The 18,272-nt window shown below is 44.5% G+C and overlaps 2 protein-coding genes across 4 annotated transcripts in view; one reads left to right on the forward strand and one right to left on the reverse strand.

The window, feature by feature from the left end:
• DHX32 (DEAH-box helicase 32 (putative)) overlaps positions 1-2,421 on the reverse strand; it is a 58,305-nt gene extending 55,884 nt beyond the window's left edge. Inside the window, exon 1 of the mRNA XM_045439201.1 lies at positions 2,286-2,421. The gene's annotated coding sequence lies outside the window, so the exon portion shown is untranslated. The remainder of the gene's footprint in view (positions 1-2,285) is intronic.
• FANK1 (fibronectin type III and ankyrin repeat domains 1) overlaps positions 1-18,272 on the forward strand; it is a 102,271-nt gene that overhangs the window by 3,169 nt on the left and 80,830 nt on the right. The gene's annotated exons all lie outside the window — the stretch shown is intronic.

Below are 18,272 nucleotides of genomic sequence, written 5' to 3' on the forward strand. Positions count from 1 at the left end.
GGGCAGAGGAGGACAGGGGCTACCACTATTATACAGAATAATAATAAATCAATGAGCCGAGAAATGACTCCCCAGGGTAATGGCAAATTAAGTTCACAACCTTGGGCTGTTCAGAGTGGTTTTGGCTCTTGGCTTACACATTTATATCTTTAATTATTTTCTTCCTAAACTAACTACACTGTTGGAAAGATAACCCACATATGAAATAACATGGGAAATATACATCAAATTTTTTTCTTGATTTGTTTTTAGAAAATATTGAAGTTCAACAGTACTGTCTTTTTCCTAATTTCCTAGTGAGTGACAACACCAAAAGGTAGCTTTGGGGTCTTTACCCTGGCTTTCATGATCTTTCCTAACCCCACCAAATCACCCTAAGCAGACACACAATCGGTGTTTATCAAATGCAACATCAAGATAAGCCCCCAGCTCCCACTTAGGACCCTGTTGAACTGCCTACTCTCTGTATAAAAAAATCGGGGTCCAGTTTAGACCAGGCAGCAGCTGACCGACACATACCTGCCCTTTAAAAGAAGTGCTCAATGGGGATCTAAGTTCTTCCAATGACTAAGAGACTGAGGCATTCACTGAAAGGACTGAAGCCTTCTCCAAACCTGTTTTTCTACTGGTCTACCATGTTTGATAGGATGACACCATCTTCCAGGTCATTCCAGCTGGAAATGCATGCGTCATCCTTTACTCCTCCATTCCACTCACTACCCCTCGCACCACCCCGCCCACCAGCGTGCCTGTTTATTGCACCTTTAAAATACACCCGAACGCGCACCTTCCCCTCCCTGTTGGAATCACCGGATTCCAAGCCACCATCTTGCCAAAGCCATGAGCGGAGCCTTCCCTGATATCTGCAGTTCCTCTCCTCTGCCCCGTCTGTGCTCTACCTGGAAGCCAGAGTGACCGCTTCAAAATAACATATTACCTCGTGCCACTCTTCTGCCAAAAGCCCTCTAGAGTTGTTGTAATGATCTAGCTGCTTCTTCAAACTTACCAGGTGTTTGATAGATAATTATGCTTCAAGCCTATGGGTGTTTTACTCCCTTAAACATAACAAGCTCCTTTCAGGGCGGTGAGTCTTTGCACAAACTTTTTTCCCCTCCTGTTCCGAGGGTGTTCCGACAGGTCTGACTCAACATCCTCTGGTCTAAGCTTAGCCATCTCCTCCTTTTCTTCTTCTTCTTTTTTTTTTTTTTTTTAAGATTTCTTTTTAAGTAATCTTTATACCCAACGCAGGGCTCGAACTCAAAATCCTGAGCTCAAGAGTCACAGGCTTTACTGACTGAGCCAGCCAGGCGCTCTGTAGCCGTCCCCTCATTGAATCCCTCCCTTACACCCTCAAGTAGGTAGTGCCCCCTTCCTCATGTTATTCCTACCTTTGCGGTTTTTCTCTTCCTGATCGCAATTGTAATTCTTGTGTTAATTCAAAAAAAGAAATCTGTTTTCTCCACCAGATTGTAGGATTGTGGAAAAGGGCCCTGCCTGCCATTCTGGCCCTGGTGCCTGACGGGGAGTAAGCCCCGAAGAAGCATTTATTGAATGGCTGGCACAGCTCTTAACAGCTGAATGCCTTATCTAACTTTATTTCCTTGAGAACGAGGTGTAGTTAAAACCAAAAGCCATTTTGCTCTGCCACAGAAAGGGCTGTGCTCCAGAGGAATCTGAAGTGGAGATTGTTTCAGGTCAAGTTCATTCAACTCAGGCGCTTGTAAATGTTAGCTTGGTTACACACACGGCCTTCCTTTTCACCAGCCTCAAGGAGACGTTTCGAGAATCTCATTTTATCCAATAAAATTAAGGAAATGGGCAAGCCATCTTATTTTTGAGACCAAAGGCTCCCCAGATCATCCACCCAGCAAAATCTGCTCACTGCCATGAGATACTGGTGTGTTCATTACCTAAGAGACTGGTACCAATTTAACAGTAATTACATAAGCCCAGGATCGTTTTTTAAAAAATCTGTTTAGCAGGTTTTTTTTTTTTTTTCTCAAGTAGTCTTGACCCCTAAAGAATATTAATTCTATCAATTAGGTTATAATTTAAATATTATCATTAAGGAATGCACATATCCCTCTCTCTCTGCCCCTCCCCCCCCCATGCTCTGTCTCTCCAAAAGAAATAAATGTTAAAAAAAAATGAAAAAAAAAGAAAGAAATGCTTATATAAACCAAGTTCAAAACTTAGAAAAAGAAAAAACAATTTCAAAGCAACATCTTTTAAATAGCTGTAGTTTCAAATCCCCATCAAAAGGCTAAAATCATGGCAATCCTGACCTCTGGATGCTCAGCCAGCCCCGGAAAGGGGGCAGATCGACTTGATGGTCGCCGCTGGGTCGCACCAGGAGCTCGGGTTCACCTCAGCATTATTCCTCGGCCAAGTCTATTCCTGCTAATTTGGATTTTACCTCCTGTGGACGGGAAAAGGGAGCGCTGTTTGGACGCGCCTCCTCGCCTCCTCTCCGGAGGACCCGCCCGGTCACACCCAGGAGCTGGGCAAGCTAACCAGGCTCCAGGAGGGGTTTGTGCACACCCGCAACAACCCGGAATGGCCTGAATGACTCATGGAGGACCGAAGGTGGTGCGAACTCCTCACGGAGTAAACAACTCACAACCCTGTTCTTGCATTTTTGTGCTCGCAGGGCTGGTGACGAGCCAGGGGCGTAGATGCTTATGGTTGGGAGCCTCCAGCTGCATTGGGGGGTTGGGGGGGGGCATTTCTCTCCTGGGAGGTTGAAGGAAGGGAGGAGGCATTCCTTTCTCCTAGACCCCAGGTGCCAGTTCTTGTAGCTGTGCCCTGTCCCCTTTCAGGTTGTCAGGGACCCTTCTCTGGTCTTGTGTCTCAGGAACACGGTCTCTCGTTCTCCTCTCCTGTCTCCCAGTCTCAGTCTGGAGTACACTCACTGCCCACCCACCTGTCTATTGGTTAAAAGCAAGTCTTAGGGCTCCTGGGTGGCTCAGTCGGTTGAGCGTGGGACTTAGCTCAGGTCATGATCTCACGTGTTCGTGAGTCCGAGCCCCGCATTGGGCTCTGTGCTGACAGCTCAGAGCCTGGAGCAGGTTTCGGATTCTGTGTCTCCCTCTCTCTCTGCCTCTCCCCCACTCACGCTCAGTCTCTCTCTCTCTCTCTCTCAAAAATAAATGCTTAAAATTAAAAAAAACAAACAAACAGTGTTTATAAAAAAAAAAACAACAAACAAGTCTTGCAGGGGCTTGGGTGGCTCAGTTGGTTAAGCATCCAACTTCCAGCTCAGGTCATGATCTCATGGTTTGTGAGTTTGAGCCCCCCACCCCTCCCCCACCCCCGCATTGGGCTCTCTGTTTCTTAGCACACAGCCCGCTTTGGATCCTCTGGCCCCCTCTCTCTACCCCTCCCCCCCAAAAAAAAATAAACATTAAAAAGAAAATTTTAAAAACGGAAAACAAGTCTTGGACTTCACTGTCTCTTGGAAACTTTGCCTATTTCCCATCTCCCAACCTAAATCAGAGTGACTTTCTCCCTCTTGGGTTCTGGGTCTGGATTTTATTAATACTTTTATTATTCTAACATGTTGTAACCAATATATATCTGTTCAACTCTCCCATTAGAAGTTAACATGAAATGGATCGAGAGATCAAACATAAGACCTGAAATTTTAAAATTCCTGAAAGAGTGGTGCCTGGGTGGCTCGTTGGTTAAGTGTCCAACTTCGGCTCAGGTCATGATCTCATGGTTCGTGAATTTGAGCCCCGTGTCAGGTTCTGTGCTGACAGCTCAGAGCCTGGAGCCTGCTTCAGATCCTGTCTGTGTCTCTCTGCCCCTCCCCTGCTTGCTAACTTGCGTGCGTGCTCTCTCTCTCAGATATAAATAAACATGTATTTATTTAGTTTACATTTATTCATTTTTGAGAGACAGAGCACAAGTCGGGGACAGGCAGAGAGAGAGAGAGAGACACACAGAAGCAGAAGCAGGCTCCAGGCTCCGAGCTGTCCGCACAGAGCCCGGCGCGGGGCTCGGACTCACGAACCGTGAGATCATGACCTGAGCCGAAGTCGGACGCTTAACCGACTGAGCCACCCGGGCGCCCCAAGTTTTCTGTTCCTTTTTAAAAAGCTTTTGACGGGTGCCTGGGTGGGTCAGTCAGTTAAGTGTCTGGCTTCAGTTCAGGTCATGATCTCATGGTTTCTGAGTTCAAGTCCTGCTCAGTGTAGAGCCTGCTTCAGATCCTCTGTCTCCCTCTCTCTACTCCTCCCCCACTCTCTTTCTCTCTCTCTCTCTCTCTCTCTCAAAGATAAACATTAAAAACATTTTTTGAGATAGATACTAACCTTATTGTTTTTCAGCCTACTTTTTCAAGTATGTGCACTGAAGACTGTGAATTTCCCTCCAAGCCCAGATTTAACCAAAGTCCCCACGTTTTTATTTTTTGTGAAGTTGTATTAAAGCATGACATGTGCGCAAGAAAGTGCCCGGTGTTAAATATACAGGTTGATGAATTATCCCAAAGTAAACACACCTGTAACCAGCTGATAACCACACTTGTAACCCAAATCAAGAAACAGCTATTAGTTATTTCAAAGCTTGAGTCTCATAATATTGCCTGTTCCTTTAAAGTTCATGCCGGATCATTCCAACACCTGAATCACTTATAGGTTCGTCTCTCTTTTCTGTTTTTCAGTTGTTTGGTCACGTATCTTGGCATTCCTGTTTTTTTTTTGTTTTTTTTTTTTTTTTTATTGAACACTCAACACTGTTTGTAAAAATCGTAGAGGTCTTGGTAGTTGTTATCCATAGAGGATTTCATTTACTTTCGTCATCAGTTAATTTAGCTGAGGGTGGTCTATTTTCAGTTTGCATTTATTCTTAGGATGTAGCCATTTCAGGGATCTGAGCTGAAAACTCGGGGTCTTTACTAGTGCCCTTCCCTTTCAGCAGGCCTTCTGATTCATTTTGGCTCCCAGCACCTAACACCGCCCAGACTTCTGCTCTTCTGTGGTCGGCAAGTTCCTCAAGTGGGTCTCAGGGGGCTCAATGTCTGTGCTCCCTTTTCTCTAGGGAGAAACCACCCCTTAAGCCTTAGTTGTTTGGGGGGAATTCAACCCAGTGTTTTTGTCTCCCAGCTCAGTGCGCCCGTTCAGAACTCTATGATATTGCTTTGTGTTTGTCATCCACGACCCAGTGATGATTCAGCAAATGCCAAAGGTCCAATGTAGGGGGATGTACGGCCAACTTCACTATGAGTTAACAGTGCAGAGCCCGCTTGGGGTTCTCTCTCTCTCCCTCTCTCTCTGCCCCTCCCCTGCTCGAATGCCCCTCTCTGTCTCTCTGTCTCTCAAAATAAATCAACTTAAAAGATGGGGCGCCTGGGGACTCAGTGAGTTGGGTGTCCGACTTCGGCTCAGGTCATGATCTCATGGTCTGTGGGTTCGAGCCCCACGTCGGGCCCTGTGCTGACAGCTTGGAGTCTGGAGCCTGCTTCAGATTCTGTGTCTCCGTCTCTCTCTGCCCCTCCCCAATTCCCACTCTGCCTCTCTCTCAAAAATAAATAAACTTTAAACAAAATTTAAAAAGAAATGAAAAGATCTACATCCTGATTTCAGTGGCTCAGATAGTTGTAATGATAGGATATTTCAGGGTTAGCTTGTCCCCTCTGTGAATTGTGAGGTGGGCTTTTCAGATTGGATGTAGTCTCTTGGGCAGGATAGCTACATGAATATGCACCTTGTCCTAACTTATGCATTCTGGTCTGTGTGTGTGTGTGTGTATTTTTTGAAAATGTTCAGAGCCATAGAACAGTTCAAAGTCATACAATGGATTTGACTGTTTACATTATGCCAGAGTTGATTTTTCTCTTTCTCTTCCTTCCCAGATACACACACACACACACACACACACACACACACACACGAACATACACATGCACACTTTTTGAACCATTTGAAAGATGCACACACCATAATACTTCAGTCCTCAACACTTTAGCATGTTTTTCCCAAGAACCAGGACATTTTCTTCCGTAACCACAATACCACAATAATACACCCCCAAATTTAACATTGATACAATAATATTATCTAATGTTCCGTCCCTATTTGTATTTTCCCAGTTGTCTTAATAATGTGCTTTATGGTTGCTGTTGGGTTTTTTCTTTTTAAATGATTGGGACCCTTTTCAGGATTACACTTGGCATTTAATTGTCTTAGTCCTTCAGTCTTCTTTAGTGTAGAGCAGTCTCCGTATTTTTTTGTTTCTTTCACGACACTGATATTTTTGAAGTGGCCGAGCCGGTTACCTTATAGAAGGTTCCATGCTGGATTTGTCTGATTGTCGCCTCATGGTGTTTTGAGTCAAATATTTGTACCAGGAATGTAATGTTACACAGACGATGCTCTGTCTCTTTCGTTGCGTCTTATCAGGAGGTCCATGATGTCAGTTCTGTATCCTGATACAATGTCACTGCTGCCACTGAAACAGAAGAGACGGATGTTCTAGAATGAAATGTACTTAGGAGTTGGGGAATCCGTTAAGAAGACAAAGACTCGTTTCTCAAGGCTGCCAGGACTGATGCTACAGGAGCCGGTCAATTTGTATTGCTTAAGCCACAGCTTGGTTCTTCTTACAGGTAGAGGGTGGCAGGTAGTATGAAAAGGAAGGACATGCCCCTCCTCCCTAAGGCACCTCCTAGCACAAGAGAGACGCTAACATGTATGAAAGAATTCGCCAGTGTGATGGGAGAGAATATTTTTCAGCTTAGGACTAGAACCCAGATGTGAGCATGGCAAGAATAGTGACTCAGGGGGTTGGTAATTGGCACAGACCCCACTCTCCATGTTTTTATTTTCACTGCTTCCCAGTATGTACTTACGATTCTAATTACGTCTGTTTCCTCCTTGCCTTCCACATTCACTGTAGTCATTCACATTTCTGTTCCCTCCCTCATGTTGACTCACCGGAGCCCTACCCTGCACTGCCCCGCCGGACCTGTGGTAGCCTGCCTCCAAGATGGCTCCCTGTGAGCCTTTCTGCCTCCTGGTATTCTCACCTGTACCCTGCCTCACTGTGCCAGAGCCGGTCTGTGTGACCAATGACATATGGCAGAAGTGGTGTGTCACTTCCAAGATTAGATTAGAAAAGGCTGGGGCTTCTGTCTTGGGCTGGTCTTCAGTCTCTCTCTTTCTCCCTCCCTGCCTCTCTCTCTCTCTCTCTCTCTTTTTCTTCTTCTTCTTCTTCTTCTTCTTCTTCTTCTTCTTCTTCTTCTTCTTCTATCACCTACCAATTGCCATGTCATGAACACACTCAAGCATTCTATGGAGAGACCTACATGGTGAGGAACGGGGCCAAGGATCAGAGAGGACTGACTCCTGCCAAGAGCTCAGAGAGTGAGCTGGTGGGCAGATTCTCCAGTCTCAGCCAAGCCGGGAGAGGACAGCAGCCCCAGCTGTCAACTTCACCATAATCTCTGAAGAGACTCTGAGCCAGACCCACCCAGCTGAGGCATCCCAGACTCCAGACCCTCAAACACTGTGAGACCATTAGTTATATATGTATTTGTGTGTGTATATATCGTATATCATATATATATATATAATCATATATACGAGCATATTATCTATACTACATTCCTCTCTGTTCTGTACTTTCCTTTTTTCTCACCTAACGTTATATTTTGCTTTCTTTTTATTACCATGGTTTCTCATACTTTAAACAACTATATAATATTCCATTCTATACATTTGCCATAATTTATTTAACCAGTCCACCACTGATAGGCAGTTTGTCTTTAGTCTTTTGCTACTGTGATAGGGTGAGTAAAAACATGTCAACAGCTTAATCCCCTGAACCTGTGAATGTGTCCCCTTTCATGGCCAAATGGGCTCTGCAGCTGTGATTAAGTTAAGGGTGGTGAAAAGGGGAGAGTAGCCTGTATTATCCAGGTGGCCCCCATGTAACCAATCACAAGAGTCCTTTTTTTAAAAGGGAGGCAGGAGCTTTAGAGTCAGGATGAAGGTGTGAGCGGCGCTTCGGGTGATGGAAGGTTGGAACCAGAGAATGTGGGTATCCCCCAGAAGCTGGAAAAGGCTCGGAAATGTACTCTCGCCTAGAACCTCCGGAAAGAACAAGCCTTTGATTTTAGCTGGGCGAGACCCATTGTGGACTTCTGGCCTCCAGAACTGTAAGGTAACGAACTTGTGTTGTTTTAAGCAGTTATGTTTATGGGAGACGGTTACAGCAGCCGCAGGAAATGCACAGCTACTATTACGATTATAAACAGAGTTGCATTGAATTATCTCGTACATTGCACATTTTGCATTTTGTGCAAGCATACTTGCAAAAGAAACGCCTAGATGTAGGATTGCCCAAAGGCAGTGTTAGTTTGGTTCAGTCCCACTTCCAACGGTAATTTTTGTGAGAACGTCTTCCCAGCCTCTCCAATGAGTGCATAAACTTTTGGATTTTTACCGTTCAGCAATTGAAAAACCCTAATTTCTTTGAACGAGCTAATTATTACTACGTACTCCTCATCTGCACACCATATTTAGAATCTCCGTCAGAGGTAGGACTAAGTCCTTGTTTCTATTTTATTCCATGCTGTTTGCCTGTGTCCCTCCTATTATCTTACATAGAGCGGGCTCTCCTCATAGAATGATAAAAGGATGTATATCCAAAGGTATCCATTCTACAATAGTGGGCAAGAAACGTTATATAGAATTCATTTTACCCATCTTTCTATCCAACAAATACCACGTATAAAAACATTTCCTCTGTTTTGGACAAAAACATCCTTCATGGTAACCGTTGCTGAGTGCAGAGTTAAGGAATGGTTGCCTGCCCTCATTGTGTCCCCTGCCCCCCTTTTTTTGTTGCTGTTTGACTGATGGATGGAAGGTGGGATCACCAACGGGTGGCCTCCCCCTGCCTCTGTGCCCCAGACAGCTACCGCAGACCTTTCCCCTTTAACAGCAACACGATCGCCGCTCCTGGAGGTAGCCCATCTTATGGATTATTTGCACAACAGCTAAAACTTGTTTGTGCCCTATTTAAGGATGAACAGCCGCGCCGCAGACTGTAACCTTCTGCTTTTCCGGTAAAGAATGAAACCTCTAGAAACTTCCACCTCTTTCCTTCTCTTAGCTTGGGAATGGTTCCTTAAGTTTCTCCCTATCTATTTACACTGCCAGCGTCTTTCCTGTTTTTTTTTTTTTTTTTTTTTTTTTTTCAACGTTTATTCATTTTTGGGACAGAGAGAGACAGAGCATGAACGGGGGAGGGGCAGAGAGAGAGGGAGACACAGAATCGGAAGCAGGCTCCAGGCTCTGAGCCATCAGCCCAGAGCCCGACGCGGGGCTCGAACTCCCGGACCGCGAGATCGTGACCTGGCTGAAGTCGGACGCTTAACCGACTGCGCCTACCGACTGCGCCTAACCCTAACCCTCGTAACAGGAGGGGCGCCTGGGTGGCGCAGTCGGTTAAGCGTCCGACTTCAGCCAGGTCACGATCTCGCGGTCCGGGAGTTCGAGCCCCGCGTCGGGCTCTGGGCTGATGGCTCAGAGCCTGGAGCCTGCTTCCGATTCTGTGTCTCCCTCTCTCTCTGCCCCTCCCCCGTTCATGCTCTGTCTCTCTCTGTCCCAAAAATGAATAAACGTTGAAAAAAAAAAAATTAAAAAAAACAACAAAACTTCACAGAACGAAAAAGCTGTCCCTTTTCCTAAAAAACGTTGGAGACTTTTTGTTGTTTTAAATTCATTTCTTTTGTTTATAATGTAACCCGGTTGGTTTGAAATTTAATTAAAAACGTTGTTTGGCAAAAGTTCTGACCCGAGAAATCTCCTGGGTCATCACTTAAGCTGTTAGCTAAAACTTAACTACATAGCGCTTAGCCTCAATGCGAATCAGTGTGCACATTCAGAATTTTCAAAACTTGCAAGAGACCACAAAGCTTAAGTATTTTTTTTTTAATGTTTATTTTTGAGAGAGCTAAGGGGACAGCGTGAGAGTGGGGGAGGGGCAGAGAGAGAGGGAGATAGAATCCGAGGCGGGTTCCAGGCTCTGAGCTGTCAGCACCGAGCCCCACGCGGGGCTCGAACTCCTGGACTGTAAGGTCATGACCTGAGCCGAAGCCAGACGCTTAACCGACTGGGCCACCCAGGTGCCCCACGACCTAAGTATAGTAAGTCCTGTTAAGACAAAACAAATCTATTGGCAATGAGCCTAATTATGAAACTTCTTTGGTTACGGACAGGGGTACAACAGGATGAAGCCTTTTAAGAGGAACCCGTGACTTCCGTCCTCTTGCCATCCTGAATCGGTGGCAGTTAATACCCCACGAAGACTCTGAAGATAGACTGGCGCTTCTCCATCCTTTTCTGATCGCGTGTGCCCACTTTCTGATGGTCTCTTATGCCACACGAGACCTAACCGTGAGTCGTTTCGCGGTCCCCCAACAGGAGGGCGCGTTTGTGACGCACGCTGTCCGAGGGCCCGGCGCTTCATGTGCCCATTTGTTGATCATCGTGGGGTCGTGACTTGATGACCCACGACTGTAACCTGAGGTACACACGATGGGAACGTGGTTACGCAGGAGAACGTGATGACGCAGGAGCACTGAGGCTGTTAGCGCGAGATCGGGTCTGTTTGTCCCAGCTGTTTCTGCTAGAGCTTTCTCCCGGTGATCGTGCTGGCCACCACTGCTTCCAAATGGCATCTCTTCAGCTTGAGTTAATTTTAGATAAAGATGAACTAATATCGGGATAAGCCCTGGGTGTTGCATGTAAGCCAGTTTGACCATCAATTATATTAAACAATAATAAAAAGGAAAAAAAAATGAACTAATGTACAGACATGTGGTCGTCCCAAGGACATTTAAATTAGCATTAGAACTAGTATTTCTAAACTCCCTACCTCCCCACTACAGTGTGGGACACTACTCTTCTCCCTTAGGAAATCAATTTCCTATGGACAGTATTTTTCCCCCCCAACACAGAATGTACAATAGCCCTCATTCTTCTGTGATGTAACAATCTAAACTTCCTTTGCTTTTTCGTTTTCCAAAGCTCCACTGTGCCTATTTTTATGCCTTAAAAAAAAAACCTCTGTAATCTCTTATGTGGTAATTTCCGCACCCCACTCCCTGCCTCAGCTAGGTGGTAAGCCCCAGGAGTACAGGAATCACACCTGCCTGTTCACTGTGTCACCAGCATTTTCGCAGTGTGGACACTTCGTTCGGGCCTTAAGGATTGAATAAGTAAATGGAAGTGTGGGCAGCATTGAGAACGTCCAAGATGAGAGAAAACTTCTAGTGCTACGGATAGAGAAACATTGACCCAGGGCAGTGTTTCTTTACCATATTTTCATCATTTTTCCTCGGGGAAAAATTCTGAGAAAAATTAAATACATTGAAGGGAATTAAATATTCAGATAATGTTGAGCTTTGAAAGGCCACTGTAATGGCTAAGATTCCCCCCCACCCCCACCCCCACCTCCAGGAATTCATTTGGGACCTATTGTTCAAGTGGAAGGTCTATGATTTGAGGTCTGGTCTCCTATTTCTCTGTGGGCTTCCTTTTACTTCCTGAAGATTTGATAGACCGTAGAAGGGTAGGGGAGGAGGGTGGTTGTCCTCAGAAGTGTGGTTTGCGGGCTCCTGGGTTGGGTGAGGCATGGAGGTGAAATGAGAGAATTTCTGGCAATGAGCTTGTATCCCATCTGCGGGAGGTTTGGTGAGAAGGAGCCAGGGAGACTGGAAGCGGTTGGCAGAACCTTGGGAAAGACTGGTGGATCTGGTTCTACCAGGAATCAATCCAGGAATATTAAACTTGACAACGATGCAAAAGTGGCTTTGCCCTGCGTGGGGAGAACTGCCGCTCTGGGGGACAGATTCATTTACATCCCCTGTTACCACTGGTTCTGTTCAACTTAGTGTGAACCAGGCTGTGCAAGACAAGACCGGAAGACCCGAAAGGGGGTGATGTGAGTGTTGCATATTTTTTCCCACCGAAGCACAGGTTTTTTTCCCCCCTATAATTTGTAAGTGACTGGCATTTTCAAATTTTAGATTGCTCTCTATTAACTTCACGGTTTGTAATAACTGTGATTAGCTGTTTGCTTCTTTCCTCACGGTTATACTATTTTGTTCGTCTGGGTATGAAAAAGGAATGAGAGGTTTTTAAATAAGATTTTTATCAATGGAAAGTAGGAGCTGTGTGCGTTTCGTGGAGAAGGTAGTCTAAAGGACAACCTTTATGGACCCGGGGCAAACTATATTGATTGTGTAATGTGTATATTTGGGGGGGGGGGTGGGAAATCTATAGTTAAAAAAAGCTTGCCACTTCATTATTTATAACAGCCAAAAGATGAACAACTCCGGTGTCCATCATCAGATGAACAGATAAGCAAAGGGTTTATACATAAAACGGGATATGTTTCAGCCTTAAAAAGGCAAGCAGGCTACGGCCTGGATGGACCTTGAAGACCATACGCCAAGTGAAATAAGCCAGTCACAAAAGGGTAAATGCGGTCTGATTCTACTGTCAAAGGACAAAAATAATTTAGGAATGCTTGTCCTTTAAGAGCAAATAAGCCGCCGAGGGGGGACTATAGTGTCCCTCAAGCAGTGGGATACTCTTCCTGAGGGATTTTGGGCGAGAGTGAGTTTTATAGAGCTTCAGAGGAACCATGCAGAGCAGGGCGTGATTGGCTGGGGTGCATATGTGACCTTATTTAGAAAGCTCTAGGAGAAAATAAGTAGAGCCCAGAGCTGGCTCAGCATCTGGCATTTCTGGTCAAGTGGGAGCAGTTACTGGAACACAAAAGTTTGGTTTGCTGATCTGGCACCTGGGGCTGGAGTGCCTCTAACGTGGGCCTGGAAATTTAGTTCTCCTCTTCCCTAGAGCAGTCAAATCCATAGACCTAGAATGTAGAGTAGAGCTTGCCAGCAGCTAGGGAAAAGGAGGGGGGTGCTGTTTGGTGGCTAAGCATAGGATTTTAGCTTAAGATTAAAAAAGACAGTTGTGGAGATGGGTAGAAGTGATAGTTGTACGGTAACGTGAGCGTCCAAAACACCGCTAAGCTGTATACATACAACGGTTACAGCGGGGGCGCTTGGCTGGCTCAGTCGGTTGAGCGTCCGACTCTCGATTTCAGCCGAAGTCACGATCCCAGGGTCATGGGCTTGAGCCTCAGGTCAGGTTCCACACGGAGCGTGGAACCTGCTTAAGATCCTCTCGCTCATGACATGAGCCGAAACCGAGAGTTGGATGCCTAACCCACCAAGCCACCCAGGTGCCCCGACGGTGACTAGAGTTTAGATTTCTCAACCGATCCGGTCAACAGACAGAGGACGTTGAGACCATGTCTCAAAGTGCAGGGGAAGCCTATAGACTCGGGCGGTAACTGCTGCCTCTTGCACAGAACTGTGCTTTAAAAAAAAAAAAAAAAAACATTCCCCTTTTTTATAGAAAATCAGGAAAATATGCGTAAAAAACTTTTGCCACTTAATGGGAGAAACTTAAGCTAAATAATGTTTGGCATCTTCATCCTTAAATGAAAAGATGATTTAAAAATCTCTAAGATTACTACTTTGTAACTGATCAGCACAGAACCATTGAAACTTTGGATGTTCAAGAAAAACATTTTTAACTCCCTGTGTTTTGTCCCCTTGCCGAGGGGCGCTGGTGAACATAACAAGTAATTTCAGACACTGAACAGACTCGGTACAGGATGTAGGAGAAGAAAGCCTTACATTTAGCCTGTACGTTTTGCCTTTTATTTTTCTGGAATTCAAGTGCAGCCTGAACCTTGAAATCTCTGGCCTCTGAGTCTCTCAGAACCGCGGTGGTACGTTAGCTCAGTGGTAAAGGTGAGATGTGACTTTGGTGAAAAAGTGAAATGTGTCCTGATAGCCATTTTCATGAGACACCTGGATGAATGGTTTTTCAGCCCTCCCTATTCGGTAGATTTATTAAGTAGAAAATTTCAGGAAGGTTTTGTTTGTTGTTTTTTCTGAAAATGTTTTCTGGGGTAAAACTTTGTAAACTTTTTTTCTGTCTCCTGGAGTAGTCCTAGTAATAAATGCAGATACTACGGAATGATTGTTTTGGGGCAGAAGGCCATATAAATACTTCGGGTTTTCTATGTGACTTATGTACAGGGTCAACAGACACTGTGAAGACCATCATCCTAAATAGCAAATGTGTCCGAGTTGGGCTCGGCCACTGTGGTTGCTGTTGGCCCAGAGCGAGCCCTGGGAAGCAGGTACGCCAGGGAGCAGTGGTGCAGAGCTTCTAGCAATGGTTTTGTACACTGCTTGCCAGAATTCCAGTCTATCAGCAGATTAAGGCTTTGATATTAGGTGAGGCTTTTTGGTTAAGGCTTGTATGGGTTTATATCCAATTACAAATCAGCTTTCAATGTATTAAAGAACCCTGTTTATTTCAAAGCAAATTTGGGGGATGCTTCCTTACATATGTCCACTTTTGTTCTTTCGTGGCGCTACGTACTAATTTCACGGCCCATCTGATTATTTCCTCCATGAATCAGAAAATCCTTGTGTCCATCTCCCTGCTTCCCCTCTCTTGATCTTGGCTGCTCTTGGCCTCTTGCACTTAACTGCGAAGTCGATTCTAAAATTTGTATTTTCACAAAAGTTGTTGAGATTTCCATTGGGATTAAATCGATAGGTCATTCTGTGAGAGCTTTACGGTGTCGAATTTTCCAATCTCCAAGCTTCATTTAGTTCCTCATTTCTTATGTCTGTGGTACATTCTAAAATGCTATGATTTTCTCCATTAAGGCCTGACACGTTTCATAGATTGATTACTAGTTTCATTGCATTTTCAGTACTATTGTAAATTGTTCGAATTGTTAACATTTAATTTTTAAAAAACGTGCATTATTTTGAGAGAGAGAGCACGCGTGTGCACGCAAGCTGGGGAGGGGCAGAGAGAGAGGGAGAGAGAGAATCCCAAGCAGGCTTGCATGGTCAGCACAGAGACCGACATAGGGCTCAGTCTCGTGAACCATGAGGTCATGACCTGAGCCGAAATCAAGAGCCAGATGCTCAACTGACAGAGCCACCCAGGCGCGCCCAGTAATTTGTCTTTCAGGGGGCTGATCCGTTTCATCTAGTCTGTAGGCTTTCGAAACAAAGTTCTTTTTAGTAGTATCTTTTACTAGTCTAATGTCTGTAGGGCCTGGAACATGCCCCCTTTCTTTATTCTGGGTGTTGGTAATCTGTGTTTCTCCCTTTTTCTTGGTCAGTCAGCCTAGAGCTTTAACCATTGTATTTCTTCAAACAACCAGCTTTGGATCTCGTTGACTTTTCCAGTTTTCTGTTTTAAATTTTACTGATTTGTCGTATATTTAGTCTTGTGCTTGACTTGGGGTTTACTCTGCTTTTCTCTGCTTGAAGTAGATACTTAGATGATACTTTTCTGATGTAATAACTTAGTGCTGTAAATTTTCCTCTTAGCACAAATTTGGATAAGTTGATTATGTTTGTTCAGTTCAAAATATTTTCTAGTTCTCCTTGAGATCTCCTCTTTGACCCACACAGCATTTACAAGAACATTGTTTAGGTGTGCCTGGGTGGCTCAGTCGGTGTCTGACTTTTTCTGCCCCCCCCCCCCAAATTTTAATTTAAATTCTAGTTAGTCAACATACAGTGCAATATTGGTTTCAGTAGCAGAATTTAGGGACTCATCACTTGCATACAATACCCAGTGGTCATCACAATAAGTGGCCTCCTTAATACCCATCACCCATCTAACCCATCCCCCGCCCACTTCCCTCCATCAACCCTCAGTTTATCTCCATGGTTCAGAGTCTCTTGTGGTCTGTTTCCATGCCCCCCCACCCCCCGCCCTTTTACACTATATACAAAATCCTAGAGAACACAGGCAGCAACCTCTTTGACCTTGGCCGCAGAAACTTCTTACCAGACATGTCTCTAGAGGTAAGGGAAACAAAAGCAAAAATGAACTACTAGGACCTCCTCCAGGTAAAAAGCTTCTGAACAGAAAAGGGAACCATCCACTAAACTAAAAGGTGGCCTACAGAATGGGAGAAGATATTGCAAATGGCGTATTGGATAAAGGGTTAGTATCCAAAATCTATGAAGAACTTAACATACTCAATACCCCCAAAACAAATAATCCAGTTAAGAAATGGGCAGAAGACATGAATAGATGCTTTTCCAAAGAAGACCTCTGGGAGACGCATGAAAAGATGTTCAACGTCAGTGATCATCCGGGAAATACAAAACCACAATGAGATACTATCTCAGACTTGTCATAACGGCTAAAATTAACACGAGGGGCAACAGGTGTTGGTGAGGATGCAGAGAAAGGGGAACCCTCTCTTGCGCTGTTGGTGGGGATGCAAACTGGTGTAGCCGCTCTGGAAAACGGTATGGAGTTTGCCCAGAAAGTTAAAAATAGAGCTACCCTATGATTCAGCAATTGCACTAGTAGGTATTTATCCAAAGGATACAAAAATACAGATTTGAAGGGATACATGCACCCAGTGGTTATAGCAGTATCATGTACAATAGCCAAAGTATGGAAAGAGCCCAAATGTCTATCGACTGATGAATGGATAAAGAAGATGTTGTGTACACACACACACACACATACGCGCACACACACACACACGCACGCACGCTGGAATATTACTCAGCAATCAAAAAAAATTTTTTGCCATTTGCAATGATGTCGATGGAGCTAAAGCGTATTAGGCTAAGTGAAAGAAGTTGGAGAAAGACCAATCCCACAGAATTTCACTCCTACGGAATTTAACCAACAGAAAAGATGAACATCTGTGAGGGGAGGAAGCGTCTGACTCTTGAATTCAGCTGAGGTCTTGATCTCAGGGTTGTGACTTCAAGCCCTGTTTTGGGCTCCCTGCTGGGAGTGAAGCCTACCTTCAAAAAGAAAACAAAAAGGGGGCACCTGAGTGGTTTAGTCAGTTAAGCATCCGGCTCCTGATTGGTTAGATTGAGACCACGTTGGGCTCTGTACGGACAGCATGGAGCCTGCTTGGGGTTGTCTCTCTCTACCCCTCTGCCCTGCTTGTGTGTTTTCTCTCAAATGAACAAACATTAAAATTTTTTAATGTTTCTTTTCTTTCTTTCTTTCTTTTTTTTTTTTTTTTTTTTTTGAGAGAGGGCAAGTAGGAGTGAGTCAGAGAGAGGCAGACACAGAATCTGAAGCAGGTTCCAGGCCCTGATCTCTCAGCTGTCAGCACAGAGCCTGACACGGGGCTTGAACTCACGAACTGCAAGATCATGACCCCAGCCAAAGTCGGACACTCAACCAACTGAGCCACCCAGGTGCCCTTGAATAGACACTTAAAAAAAAGAAAGAAAAGGTACATTGTTTAATTTCTATGTACTTGGCAATGTTCCAGAAATATTTGTTGGTTTCTGGTTTAATTCTGTTATCAGAAAATGTACTTGGCTTGATTTCAATTGTTTAATATTGTTGGGGTTGGTTTTATGACCTAGAATATAGTCTGTTAGTTGCATCCTGCCCTATTGGTAATTCTTCCAGGTTTTGACTTTGTCTCAGTTTGCTTGCTACTTAATTTGCTTGCTATTTCCTTTTTAGGTCCTTAAGCCATTGCCGCTTATATTTTGTCTAGAGTTTCTCATTGTAATCAGGGAGAAGGATGGGCTGTCACATGAATCCCACATCTTGGCCAGCACCATAAACTCTCAACACACTTTATTTTTTTTTTTTAATTTTTTTTAATGTTTTATTTATTTTTGAGACAGAGACAGCGCGCGAGCAGGGCGGGGGGCAGAGGGAGAGGGAGACACAGAATCGGAAGCAGGCTCCAGGCTCTGAGCTGTCGGCACAGAGCCCGAGGCAACACTCGAACCCACGAACTGTGAGATCATGACCTGAGCCGAAGTCGGACACTCAACCGACTGAGTCACCCAGGCGCCCCAACACATTTTAAAAATACCTTTTCATCCACATTGAATAACAGCAGGCCTATAAGTATCTTTTCTTACACTTCCCTTGTTGGGTTTTGGTATCAAGGTTATTTTTATTTTAACCTGATAAAATGAACTGGGGAGTGTTTCTTCTTTTTCTATTCTCTGAGTTTGTTCGTTTTTTTTTTTTTTTTTTTTTTAACTTGTATGTTTCACGGACCATTTTGGTGAAGCCATAGGAACATGGAAATGTTAAGGGAAGATTTTGACTACTGGTACAGTGTGTTTGCTATGTAGAAAATTTGTCAGTTTTTCTACCTTTTTTCTGGAGAAATTGTTTTTCATCTATACA

Source organism: Leopardus geoffroyi, chromosome D2 (genome assembly GCF_018350155.1).
Source record: "Leopardus geoffroyi isolate Oge1 chromosome D2, O.geoffroyi_Oge1_pat1.0, whole genome shotgun sequence".
NCBI lineage: Eukaryota > Metazoa > Chordata > Mammalia > Carnivora > Felidae > Leopardus > Leopardus geoffroyi.